Source organism: Acromyrmex echinatior, chromosome 5 (assembly GCF_024713525.1).
Source record: "Acromyrmex echinatior isolate Ae372 chromosome 5, ASM2471352v2, whole genome shotgun sequence".
NCBI classification, from domain to species: Eukaryota; Metazoa; Arthropoda; class Insecta; order Hymenoptera; family Formicidae; genus Acromyrmex; species Acromyrmex echinatior.
Genome location: NC_141856.1, coordinates 1,828,764 through 1,842,976, shown reverse-complemented (window position 1 = coordinate 1,842,976; position 14,213 = coordinate 1,828,764). Strand labels below are relative to the sequence as shown.

Sequence of the window (14,213 nt, the reverse complement as noted above, 5' to 3'; positions counted from 1 at the left end):
CGGTGATGAAAATCTCGGCGATTTTCTCGGCACTTCTCGAAAGATTCGTTCTATAGCGGTTTCACTAAGCGGTTAGCACGGCGATTTTACGAAGCGAGATTATGATTCTAAGAACTCTAAGAACTGTTAGACTCTAAGAACTTTTACAAGTAAGAAGGAGGACGGCGAGATCGAAGCATTTATTGCTTTCGGCCTGAGCTTTCTTTTTTGGGAAAAATCCAATAAAAATTTGCCACAATCGTAATTATTACGTGGCATTAGGTGTACAAAATTGATTGGCGCTTTGAATTCTTTTCTAACGACGTTCAACGTAACAGTCATGCGCGACAGAAAATCCGTGCGTGGGATTGGTGACAGCGCGTGACGTATTCGTCGGAGCGCGGCGCTCGCGTGCGCGAATTGAATCGTTCTAGAACTTTCGATTGTCCGTTGTCGGTAACGACAACTTGTTTGCGTATAACGAATTGTTTTTAAAAAGAACAAAGAACGACGAATTCGATGATTTTAACGAGGATTAAGATCATGCTCGAGATGAAATCACGAGTTCAATTTATGCATGCGTTCAATGACAATTAATGTCGGTCGACTGAAAGAATTCTTGCTTTTCTTTCGAATTACCGATCTCAAACAATGTATATATATATATATATATATATATATATAATATATATATATAATATATACATATATATATATATATAATATATAGGCCCGTATTCAGAACGCGCTTACAGCAATGTTAGCGCGCTAACATGCTATAATTTACATTACGCATTCTACAGAATTTCAGAAATAAAAGCACGCTTTTATCGATAAAAGCATGTTCTGAAAACGGGCCATAATATATTTATATACATATATATCATATATTATATATCTTTTATATAATATATCATATATTATACCTGTGCAACAATGATATAAAGATAATAACACTGCGATCATGAATTACAGAATAGATCTGAAGTTATTTTTATTGGCTACGTTGCTTGTAGGCCGCGAACTATACCTCAAAAATTCGACTTTTAATTATTTAGACTTCTTGGTGTAAACAGTAGAAGATGACTTATCTTCTCTAAGGATAATTCGTCAGACCTCATTTTTTGGTGATCCCAAACTAAAATATATCAAGCTGCAAAATAGATGTCTCGGTGTAAACGTAGTCATTGAACTAAGTTGATATTTAATTTTAAATAGATGCTTAATTTGAAACAGATAAACTTTTGTTTATAATTCAACGAAAGTTGTAATTCATATGCAAAATAATATAAATACAATATTTTGAAGAAATCAATGAAAATTCAAAAAAAAATTTTGATTCTTAAAAATTCTTAAATTAAGTAAACCAGAATTAAAAGTGATCCTTAGTCTATGTCAATAATTGTAAACTTTATATATAATAATTAGTTATGATTTTTTTAGTTTATTTAGTTCCTTGGATTTATATTTTTCGCTACAGGTGTTGCGTGGAAAAACTACAGTTTTTAACAGAATATATTTAGAAGTTATTATATAATTATAAAAAGAATAGCCAAATGATAATAATGACGCAGGACTCTCATCATCTATTTATCTGTTCAAAATGTTTCTGTCGACACTCGACACTAATAATGGAGATAATTTTGTTCGTGACAAATTGATAGAATGAAATCTTGGAAACTATGTTGAAATATTTGCCAACGAGTATAATTCCCTCCTTATTAATATTTTATTAATATCATTTGAACTCTTTAGTTTGCAAAAATTATTTTTAATTACTTGCTGTTTATTTCTTTCTTCTAAACATTTTTAATTTAAATAAAAAGTAATAAAATAACAATAAATAAAAAAAAAATACTTTCTTTTCTTTCATGCGTATTTTATATTATATAATTTTTATTTATGCGTTTCTTTCTCTTTTTATAGATCATAAAATAAATAAAGCAAATTTCAGCTTTTATTCCTAATGAATAAAAAATTAATTCAACCTCTGGGGGATTATTACATGTTTATCATATCTAGAGATAAATTAAAACAATCCATGAGCATTATATTATAGCAATTCTACTAGAAAAACTAAAAAGATTGTTTTTCTATTTATTCAATCGATTTTTTCTATTAAAATGGTCCATCCTGTATAAGATATATATAAACACATATATAAAATGAAACTCGAAAGAATCTATCAATGATAAATGTAAAAAAAAGCCCCTCAGAGCCGTCATCAGCTGTTCGGATGCACAGAAAATTCTTTATTATCATGTGAATATAACAAAACGAATAAAGTATATACGTTTCAACCCATCAATTCGGATCCTTATCAATATAAATCGAAGTTACATAATTAGCGAAAATTCCAAATTGATGATTCTTTATTTAGTTCACTTTTCTTTATCTAATTGCCAAATTAGCTATGTAATGAATAGTCTAATGATTATCAAAACTATTAACTTATACAATAATATTATTAGGTGTTGGAATTAATTCGTAGCGTTTTACAAGTGATGGGAAGTACTTTCATTAATGTATTTTTTAATGCTCATGTGAAATAAATAACATTCTTTCATTAAAAAACGCTACGAATTAATTCCAACACCTAATATAAAAACTTATATAAAGTAAAAACGAAGTCACATACATTGCGTCACTCGGTAGAATCACATCGCTTATCAGATTGTCAGATTTGCTGTAGTCATTCAAAAAAAACATGAAAACGAAAAAATTAGAAAATTATTAAAATCATTTGTCTGAGTTTTTTATTATATTGTATCATCTTACATGTAAGCGTTTTCTTGCGACTCGACGTAAAGGTCTTAAGGTGTCGACAGTCAGAGATACAATGAGAGTCAAAATAATAAAGTTAAGTAATTATTAGAATAAAATAACAAAAATAAAGATAAAAATAAAAATAAGAACAAAGGGGGATAAAATCAACGTCACACTTTTGCAAACAAATCTATGTATAATGGGTCTAAAAAATATCATTCTATAAGTTCAAATTCTGTTGCTTTATATGAATCGCTTCCGAAACCAATCTTTTATTAAATACCTTTTCTTCGTCTAATATCTTGATATTTTCCCAATCAAAATCATGATGGCTGGTTCTGTGTTTTATTATTATGGAATGCTGTGTTCCAATTTATGTGATTTCTATGTTCACTTATACGTGTTCTTCAAACATCTACCTGTTTGGTCCACATATGATGCTTCACAATCTCGACAATCAATTTTATACACAACGTCTGTATGAGATAACTTGGGACGAACGTCTTTGTGACTCCTGATGAACCCCTTAAGATTATTAATCTCTTTATATGCCATGTGTATTAAGGCGTCTTTTATAAAAAATTTTTTTTTATCTTTTCTGATAAATGTGGTATAAAGGGGATTGTGAAGAACTTGTGGTTAATTTTTTCTTATTGTCCGTTATCTTGTCCGTAGGTATGTTACCCTGTTCTGTCCATTGTTTAAATTTTTTTGACAACCTATTTTTTATTTTAGAGATGAGTTTTAATGAATATCCATTGTTTAAAAGAATTTTAATAATTAATTCAAAATTCTCTTGATGGTAAATAGGGTGGGACAAAGAAAGAACTCTATCAATTAAACTGATGATTGTTCCCACTTTTTGGCATAAAGGATGTCTGGAAAAATAATTAAGATAACGATAAAAAAAAATAGGTTTATGATACCAATTCTGAACAATAGAATTTCTCTTTTTAATTAAACTGACATCCAGAAAATCTAACTTGTCTCCACCTATTTCAGTTGTAAATTTCAGTTTAGAATGAAATGAATTGAAGGTGTTCACCAATGTATTAATGTGACGCATTATATGCTAACGCAATGTCATCAACATATCTCACATAAAAGAATAGTGAAATTGAAGTCTTTGTAATGTTTTTGTTTCAAGATCTTGCATAACAATATCCGCCAATGGATAATAGTGGTGAATCCATCGGAACACCAAAGATCTGTTTATAAAATTTATCGTTGAAGCTAAAAATTGTTGAATTAAGAACTAATTCCAAAGCTTTAAAAAATTCGTTTTTGGGAATGCTCGTTTTTCTTTTAATGAGATGCCATCTCCTCTGTATGCCTTCAAAAACCAAGTCAATAGGTACATTTGTGAATAACGAGACGGATAGAAGAACGTCAAGGGATAGAAGAACTTCGTTGTCAGAGATTGTCAAATTAAAAATGTGTTTAGTCAAATGAAAATTCTCTGTTCTTGATAAACTGCTACTGATATATTGTCATGTAATATTTCATTTAAAAAAGAAGCTAAATTATAGAGAGGGCTCCCCACTGAAAAAATTATGATACGAAGTGGAAAATCTATCTTGTGTATTTTCGGAAGACCATATGCAAAAAGCGCAACAGAGTTAGAAGCATTCAATATGTTATATACAGAGTTCTTAACGTGCTGTTTCCATTCCTTTAATAATGTTTTAAATTATGTTAATTTTATTAACTGGATTATGTGTCAATACCTTATAAGTCTTAGTATTAGACAGTAAAGTTTCCATTTTTTGTACGTATTCCGTCTTGTCAAGTGCCATCACTATGTTTGTCCGCCCTTGTAAAAAGAATATGTGGACTGTTTTTAACAAATGATTTCGTTGTCTTGATTAAAGAAAAAATTCTCTTTTCTATATCAGTTCTACATGCCTACTTTATCTCCTTAATTAAAGGAAAAATTCTATTCCTAAATTCCCTAATGTTGAGTAATTTTGATAAAATTATGTTCGATGTATTTTACAAATTCAATCGTGGTGTTTCTAATGTTGAACGTTGGCAAGCAGAAATTCTCATCTAATTGTAACAATGCTATTCATTACATAGCTAATTGAGCTATTCATTACATAGCTAATTTGGCAGTTGAATAAAGAAGAGCGAAATTGTCGAGAATTTGGAATTTGCACTAATTATGTAACTTCGATTTATATTTTATATTGATAAGGACCCGAATTGATGGATTGAAATATATATTTTATTCATTTTGTTACATTCACATGAAAATAAAGAATTTTCTGTGCATATGAACAGCTGATGACGGCTCTCTTTTTTACATTTATCATTAATAAGAAATATATATAATAACTTTTAATAAAAGAGAGATTTTAATAATTATAATTTTTTTTGTCGATTATTAAGAAATCGTTTTATTTTTGCATTCTCTTATGTATTTTTTTTTTCATATAGAAATCATAAATTATCTTATAATAATGAATCTACACTCATGGAAAAATTGGTACATTGAAATCAAGTTTATACAATTATACAATTCTTATTTACATCATTACGGACTTGCTATCAATTATAGTTAAATCTTTTAAAAACTAATTTAGAGTTGATCACGAAAAAGTGATAGATGTATTCTTTTTTTTTTAATGAAAATGATAATTTCTTGAATAACTACATTTATGTGAATTATTTAAGACTCCTGAGTAATCATCACGGTCATCGTTGAATCGTGACATCAGAAGCGAGAAATGACACATTAATTTTTATTACGTTCCATTTGTAAATAAAGACAATTTGAATAGAACAAAATGATGAAATTGCTTTAAAACATTTGAAAAAAATGAACGAAAACTGCTTATTCTTCCTGACAGTCAATAAATATTTTTATCTTTATTTATAAATGGCAAGTAATAAAAAATAATTTCTTATTTCTTGCTTCTGACGTCACGATTCAATATGACTGTAATGATTATTTAGGAGCCTTAAGGAAAATTAATCCTCTGGAAGTATTACATATATTTCAGTGTTATGTTAACAAAATCACATATGACTTGTTGTATAGCTTTTTTTAGTTTAAATAATATTTTGTCAACTGAGTTATTAAATCACATAATTATCTATTAATTAAAGCACTTACAAATACAAATTTATGAATTATTCATCTATAAATTTGTCTTAATAATAATATTTAATTGTGTAGTTAGCTTTTTGTAAAAAATAATGTACAATAATTTTATATTGTATTTTATATTTTTAAAATTTATATTAATTTTAAAATTTGTAATTTTTACAATAAAATTTTATTTTTAGCTGCAGATGGAAGTTTATTCTGAGACTACAGAGACTGCAGCATCACATGAAGTTGGAAAAGGAAACGTCTAAGCCAATATGTGTTCGTAGGACGGACCACACTCGAGCGGCGGCGGCGGCGCGCAGAGAGGGGGAAGGAACGCTTCGTCGCCGCTCGAGTGTGGGCCGTCCTACGAATTCACACGGCGCGAATACTTAACCGCATATTGGCTTAGACATTTTCTTTTTTAATTCGAAAACTACAGCGAGTATCTCAAAATGATATAAGAATAATAATATAAGAATATAATGATATTGTATAATAATGATATAAGAATAAATAATCATAATGAATGATATCATAATGATATATGAATATAATGTCATTTATGACTGCTCGAAAGATTTTTTTTTACTGATTGCGCTTTTCTAAAGGGCCACATATATATAGGGTGTCTCTTAAGATGGGTCGGGGCTACATTGGAGGGTGGAGAATAGATCAAAGGGAACAAAAAGTTCTTATTATATATATATATAGTTGAAAAGGTCACAAACAAGTCTCGGCATCCCAATGTGACGTCATTAAGGATCACTATTGAGGCAGCATTCGTCGACATGGACAGCGCTACATTATAACGTCCGTGCGAACACTTCAGACCGAGAATAGAGGCCATCATTCAAGCTAATGGGGGATATATCGAATAATTATGTTCTACAGAGATCCCCTGAATTGTCCTGGCAGCCTCAGAGAGCATCTGTCGTATTTTTAATGTACGATTTGTATCGAAGATCCTTCTCGGCAATTCGACACATTGTTGGCTCGCTTACACCAACAATGCTAATTTTCGCAACGATTGCCCTGGGTCATTCGAAATCAGCCCTTTCAATGTCTGTGGGAGTCTTTACGGTGCGTTCTTTCGAGTGATTCTTCCTCGCTGGCATACTGGAACCTTCGTTGGACTGTTCTAAAGCCGTATATTTTGCCACAATGTCATAAACGGTTGATCTCAGGTATCCAAAGAACTGAATTATTTCCGTTGCTGAGCGCCCAGCGCGAAGACCTTGGATGATCGCGGCTCTTCGATTATACTCCGCACTTGGTTTGAACATCGCGGCCATTTTGAGAATATGACTGTTTACTAGAAGCATCAGGCTTTTTCGGACGTCAACAACAATCTCTAGCGGAAGCACAATATAGTCGAAAATTTAAATTGAAATTTGTCCGGATTTTTGTGACACCCTGTATATATAATGGAGGTCCATTATATTCTATGTTTAAAAATAATTAAAGATAACTTAATACTGTATCATACGGAGTACATACATAAAGTAAGTGACATTAATTTTTCTTGTATTGAGAATTCATGTAACTGGACGTTCAATAATATAAATTCTCTTCGAAATCATTTTAGAAAGTGTCACAATAAATCAATAATTGAAGAAAGTAAAAATGAAAGCGACGACTTTACTCTAAAAATTAATTTGAATATCGCACTTGATGAAAATGAACAATTTACGACTATTTGAAAATATTTCACAAAATGAAAATATAACTGAAACAGATAAGAAATTATATTTTGAAACTGCTTTGAAAACTGCATCTAATCTTTATGGTGATTCAAAATTAAGTCGTAATCAGGCAACACAAATAGTAACGATTTTTAATGATATATTAAATGGTCATTTTATGAATTCTCTGAAAGAAATTATAAAATCTGGTAATAATCCTACTATGGATAAAATCCAAGAACAATTATCTTCAATCAAATTCATTCTTTTTTTAAGTAAATACTGTACAAATGTCTTCAAGAATTATGTAAACGACATTATCTTATAGACCCCAAAATTATAACTTTTGGATATCCATAAAAATCAAATTCAATAAAATTAAATATTATTAAGCCTGTAAAATGTAATGGTTCTGTTATTCCAATAGCTTTGGTTTTAAAAAAATTTTTCGAAACTCGTAATGTATTTGCTAAAACAATGACAATATATATAACAAAGTTAAATTGCGACTCGCACAATATATCAAATATTATACAAACTCAATTTTAGAAATCCAAAACGACAATTAAACAAATTTTGTTTACCTCTACTTTTATATCAAGATGATTTCGAATGTGAGAATTCTTTAGGTTCACATGCTATTATTTATAAAATGTCAGGATTATATATTTCGTTACTTTGTTTACCGTCGGAATTTAAATCAAAGTTGAATAACATATTTCTTCTTCAAATTATGCATTCTATGTTTAAAAATAATTAAAGATAACTTAATACAGTATCATACGGAGTATATACATAAAGTAAGTGACATGTCAATAATTTTACATCAAAAATAGTATACAAAAATATTATTGAGCAATTAAATAATTTGGCAACCGAAGGAATTAAAATTAACATTAACGGACAAAATGTCCATGTCTTTTTCAAGCTTGCGTATCACCGCTTAATAAATGATAATTTGGGACTTAAGTCTATGCTTGGTTTTATAAAGAGTTTCAACGCTGATTACTTTTGTAGATTTTTTAAAGTTAAAAAAGTTAAAAAAAGAATTCTATTATGATGATTATAGAAGATGACTCTATATTGCGCAATAAAGAAAATTATTATACAATTCCGATGTTAAAAAAAATAATTGTCATCAAACAGGAATAGCAGAAGAATCTAGATTCTTTGGAATAATGTATTAAATTTTCATGTTACAGAAAATTTTTGTGTGGATATCATGCATGACTTATTTGAAGGCATTTGTAATTATGCCATGAGTTTAATATTACGTAAGCTTATTGCTGATAAAATAATTAGATTCTTTCAAGTTTAAATTAAAACATTTTAAATATTCCCACGAAAATAATAAACCACTACTTATTACTTTTTTACAAAATAAATATTTGAAAATGTCTGCTGAAAAGAAATATTATATTTTAATGCTTATTTAATTTTTGGAGATCTAATTCCACGAAGAAATAAAGTTTGGAAGTTGTATTTATTACTCAGACAAATTGTTTTCATAACTCTACATAAAAATGAATTTTCAGTGCAAAAATGAAAATAAGAGAAACAATCTCCAATAATCTTGATCTTACAAATATTATTCAGGACACGATGCTGAATAACATTCAAGAGATTTTAATCATCGGTCGGACATCTTGGGTAATGCGACGGTAATGCTAATGTCGACGGTACTGTTACGTTCAAACCTTATAACTCGCAAAATACTTAATGAAAATGAACTTAATTATAGCGATTTGGAAAGCTCCCGAGATAAGTTACAAGAATATGCAATGAAAAATTGAGAGTTCCATTTAAAAAATTCAAAGTGACCTTGCCCTGACTTTGACAATGCCATCAAACCATAATACCATCTTATGTCCCCCTCGAAGTCACAAAACTTTTCTCTGAAATATTTTTTTATATTTTCTATATTTTTCGAGATATTTTCCTGGGGCGATTAAAATGAAACACACTGTATATTATATGATTTATCTTACCTCATTATCTTACCTCTTGTATACCAAAGATTTGCTTTATAATTTCAATATGTTTATTATATAAATAAAAAAATATTTAAAAAATAAAACTGTTTTGATGTACATATTTTTAAAACCTTAGCTAACATAATTAAAGATGTATCTAAGAATCCTATTTAATTGAATCGATAAATTTCTTGTTTGGATATGTGCAAGCAAAGTCTTTTGTTGATGCAATAAAATAATTTTATTGAAATAAAAAATGTAGTTACTATAATTATTTGTTTCTGAGAAATTAAACTATGCTTTTAAACTATAACAACTACATTATAGTTTAAATTATATACTGAGAGAAAAATTCATAGTTATGACAACTTTAAAGGTGATAACTATATAAGTTTTGTATATAAAACTAATATATATAGCGCTAAGTTAATTATATTATAGTTAATCCAATAATAATTCTATAGTTGATTCAATTAAGGATAATAATTTACTATTTTTAAATTGCTGCTAAAGTTGAATGGTTATGACAACTAATAGGTAAAGGTTGAACAAATTTCGTGCGAAGAATAATATTAACTATAGCATTTCAGCTTTATAAAGTTGCTACTACAGTTGAATGATTACTATAACTAAGAGTTAAAGGTTGAACAAGCCTCGTAGGAAGAATGACATTAACTATAGTATTTCAACTTTATAAAGTTACTGCTACTACAGTTGAATGGTTACGATAATAGACAAAGATGTACAAGTATTATAGAAAGAATAACAGTTAAATTTGTCTCACGTGAAATGCATAACGGCATAAGCATAACATAAGACCGCTGAGCAATGAGCATCTCATGTAAATCAATATGGTGACTTAGTACTGGATGCTTGGCTTAAAATTGATTTATCAGTCTTATGTTATGCTTATACACTGAGAGAAAAGTATATCGTATTTGTGACTATAATTGTATGGTAAAATAATTGTGATTAGGAGCATCACTTTTATAGTTATTATTGCCATAAGTTAGTAACAATAACCTTTGTACTATAAATTGTAATAATTTCAAATATAAATATAGAAAAATATAAAAATATGATAAAAATATGATAAATAAAATAACCATTTTTATGTGATAATTGCAATCATAATTATAATGAATATAACTATTTTTTAAACATTTGCTTACTATTTACATGTTGTAACAATATATAAAAAATATATTTTTAAAAATGGAAAAATCTGCAGTCATTTTCAAATAGTGTAACTATATTAATAGCATATTTAATTGTACTTCTAATTACAAATTTAATTGGTCAAATTTACTATACGTATTATAAAAAGAAAATAATTGTAAAAGTAATTATTTGTATAAATATTTGACAATACTACACACGGAAAAAACAATTTGGTTGAATTAACTGAAATTGTAATGGAAAATGAACGATCTAGAAATCTAATTAAGTTTACTAGATCTCTGGTTAAATCTATCAGAATTTGGTTAAAATAATCAATTTCAAAATCTACTAGAATTCTAGTTGTAATAACCAATTCCCAATCTATCAGAATTCTATTTGAAATATCCAATCTACCAGAATCTAACCATCTATTAATCTAAATTAAAAGAAAGTTTCTAGTAAACTTAAACTAGAATTCTGGATTGTTCATTTTCCACCACAATTCAAGTTAATTCAACCAAATATTTTTTTCCGTGTAGCAATAATACATTTAATCATATTTATATAAATAATAATTTAACATTTACCTTAAAAAAAAACTACAAAAATAAGAATTATATCACAGTCAAAGCCGGTCACACATGCTCAAAAAATAAAACACGCAACACTCAGATCGCAGCGAGACGAAACATGCCCGCAACGGTCGGACGATTTCTAGAAACTGAGGACAATCGCTTTGTCATTATCATTTCCTAACTATATTAATAAATACCAGCGTATTATTTCGTTTCCGTGTAATCTCCTCAAATATTAATAATATTAAACTGGCAGCAAAGGCAAGAAATTAAGAATGATTACAGTAAGAAGTATAAGTAATGTTGGCAATGTCTCGATCACAATGCGATTAGCTTATCGTAAATTAGGTTACTATTTTAGAGATCGTAGGTTCAAATCTTATCGACGATGCGTTTTGATTTTTTAATAATTAATTGTAGTTAAAATAGAATATAGATATGCAAAACAATAAATAATAAATTGAAATGGAAAAATAAAAAATAATAATAACAAAAAAATTATTTTTTTCGTTAAGATATAACCGTATACTTTTTTTTATTACATAAAAGGAATTGTTCATCACAATTACCAAATTATTTCATTTAAAATAATTAATAATTCAGTTATATTTGTTATATGATTTCGTAATAATCATCTAACTTTGCTATCGATTTCCAAATCTTGATAGTAATAGGTATATGATTCTACGTATTTTTAATTATGTTTGTTGTTATAATACATTTTATGTATATAGTATAATTTACTATATGCAAATGTGTAAGATTTACAATGTAGTTGAATGAATACATATTATGATCGTTATGATCATAATTTAGTGTTCAGGTTACTATAATTTATATAGTCAAAACAATTGTAAATATTTATGGTTGTCCCAAAAAATGACTATAAATGACTATTAGTTAAATTATGGTTATTCCAATCATTTTTTTTCTCAGTGTGTTATGTATTTCATGTGCGATTTAGGGTATATTCACATAAACTGCACACTCGCAAACGTTTGCATGAAAAAAATTACTCAAGTGGATTTCTCTTGTAAAGACGCATCATTTTAGATGAAATGATCAACTATATACACATGTACATTTGTTGCTAGAACTATACACATATTAGGTGTTGGAATTAATTCGTAGCGTTTTACAAGTGATGGGAAGTACTTTCATTAATGTATTTTTTAATGCTCATGTGAAATAAATAACATTCTTTCATTAAAAACGCTACGAATTAATTCCAACACCTAATAGTTACTATTATTACTATCGTAGCGGTGATAATCGTAATTATAATAATATATAATTATAGTCAAAATCCCAAACATTTCTCTCTCAGTGAAGAAAGAACTAAAATATTACCAAAGGAGTATAAATATTACGCATTAGGAGAAAATTTTATAGTCGTACATCAACTATGAATTTGACAAAGATCCAAGTTTTGTATATAGAACTAATATAATTGACTGAGTGAACTATATTATGGTTAATTCAATAATATTGAATTTTATAGTTGTTTTAAATGGAGATGGACAATTAGCGATTTTAAAAGTTACTGCTACTAAAATTGAATGATTACGACAACTAATAGGTAAAAGTTGCACTTTATGGGAAGAATAGCATTAACTATAGCATTTTACTACTTTGAAGTCGTTTCAACTAAAGTTGAATGGTTTGCCATAACTATTATTAATTACATACAATTTATTCTTGTGTTACATAAGATATGAATAATTTGTAAAATTATTTAGGTAAACAGATTTTAATGCACACTTGTGAAAAATCTCTGATTCGCGCGAGACATGATCGGAACGGGAGTAATAACAATTGAATACATCAAGCATCCAAGCATGCAATTAGCTCAGCGTTAGGGTAGATAGGTTATCACCCTAGAGGTCTTAGGTTCAAATCTCGCTGATAACCTATGCGTTTTTTCAAATATCCAATGCGTAATTGCAATTAAATATATTGTATTGTAACAAATATATAAATAAATTGTACATATTGATATAATAAAGAAATCAAAATTGTATCTTAAAAATAAAAATAATTATTGTAATAATAACTACAAAAATATAGTTGTAGCAACAATATTATTAACATATTCTTGAGGCTTCCACGGGTACTTTCTATATAAAGATTATGCGTTTCGCGGGTTTCCTGATCCATTCTTGGAATGCTAACGTTTCGTGAACCTTGCAGTCCACTTCATCAGGGCGAGGGGCAGCCTGATACTGAGCCGTTCCTTTTATATTACGCTATCTGTTGGAGTAGTGGGAGGAAAAAAGAGAATTATGTGAGAGGTGAAGGAAATTGGTCTTCAGCAGAATTTTTTCTATATTTTATTTATGTTGTAGCCATTATCTCTATTTAAATTGTTAGGGTATTTTTGTATCTCTATGATTTCTCTATACTTTCTTGGAAAGTATGATGTAATGTTGGCTATTGTGGTCGTTTTGTCAGTATTTGATGTCCTGTTTCGAGATTATGTTCTAATAATGCTGATTGACGTGTTTTAGCCTGACATCACGTTGGTGTTCTTTTATCCGTAGGTTGATCATTCTCCCAGTTTCTCCAATATACTTGCCTGCAGGAACAAGATATTTTGTATAATTCTGAGTGGTCTTTGATCTTTAGAATTTCTTGAGATTTGTGCTATCTTTTTGGGTGGTTTAAAGATTCGGATATTGTGTTTGTTTAATATCCTGCTAATCCGATTTGTTTCCTTTGACATATGAAAGAATGGATCCTTTCGTCTGGTTGTGTGTTCGTGTGTGAGACCGTTGTCTTGTTTGCATGTTTATTATTTTGATTGTCTTTTTTGTCGTGTCCGTTTTTCTGTAAGGTTAATTTTAAGTGATTGAGTTCTGTCTGTAGATAGTTTTTGTCAGAGATGGTGAAAGCTCTATTGATTGCAGATTTTTTTTTTGTGCTGTGTGGTGGTGCGACTCGGCATCTATCTGTGTGTGTTGGTTTTCTGTACATTTGATGA

At 28.7% G+C, this 14,213-nt stretch overlaps 1 protein-coding gene and 1 pseudogene across 2 annotated transcripts in view; one reads left to right on the top strand and one right to left on the bottom strand.

Moving 5' to 3' along the window:
• LOC105148625 (cilia- and flagella-associated protein 58) overlaps positions 1-14,213 on the bottom strand; it is a 550,890-nt gene that overhangs the window by 492,490 nt on the left and 44,187 nt on the right. The window lies entirely within an intron of this gene.
• LOC147909646 (uncharacterized) lies at positions 8,027-12,339 on the top strand (annotated as a pseudogene).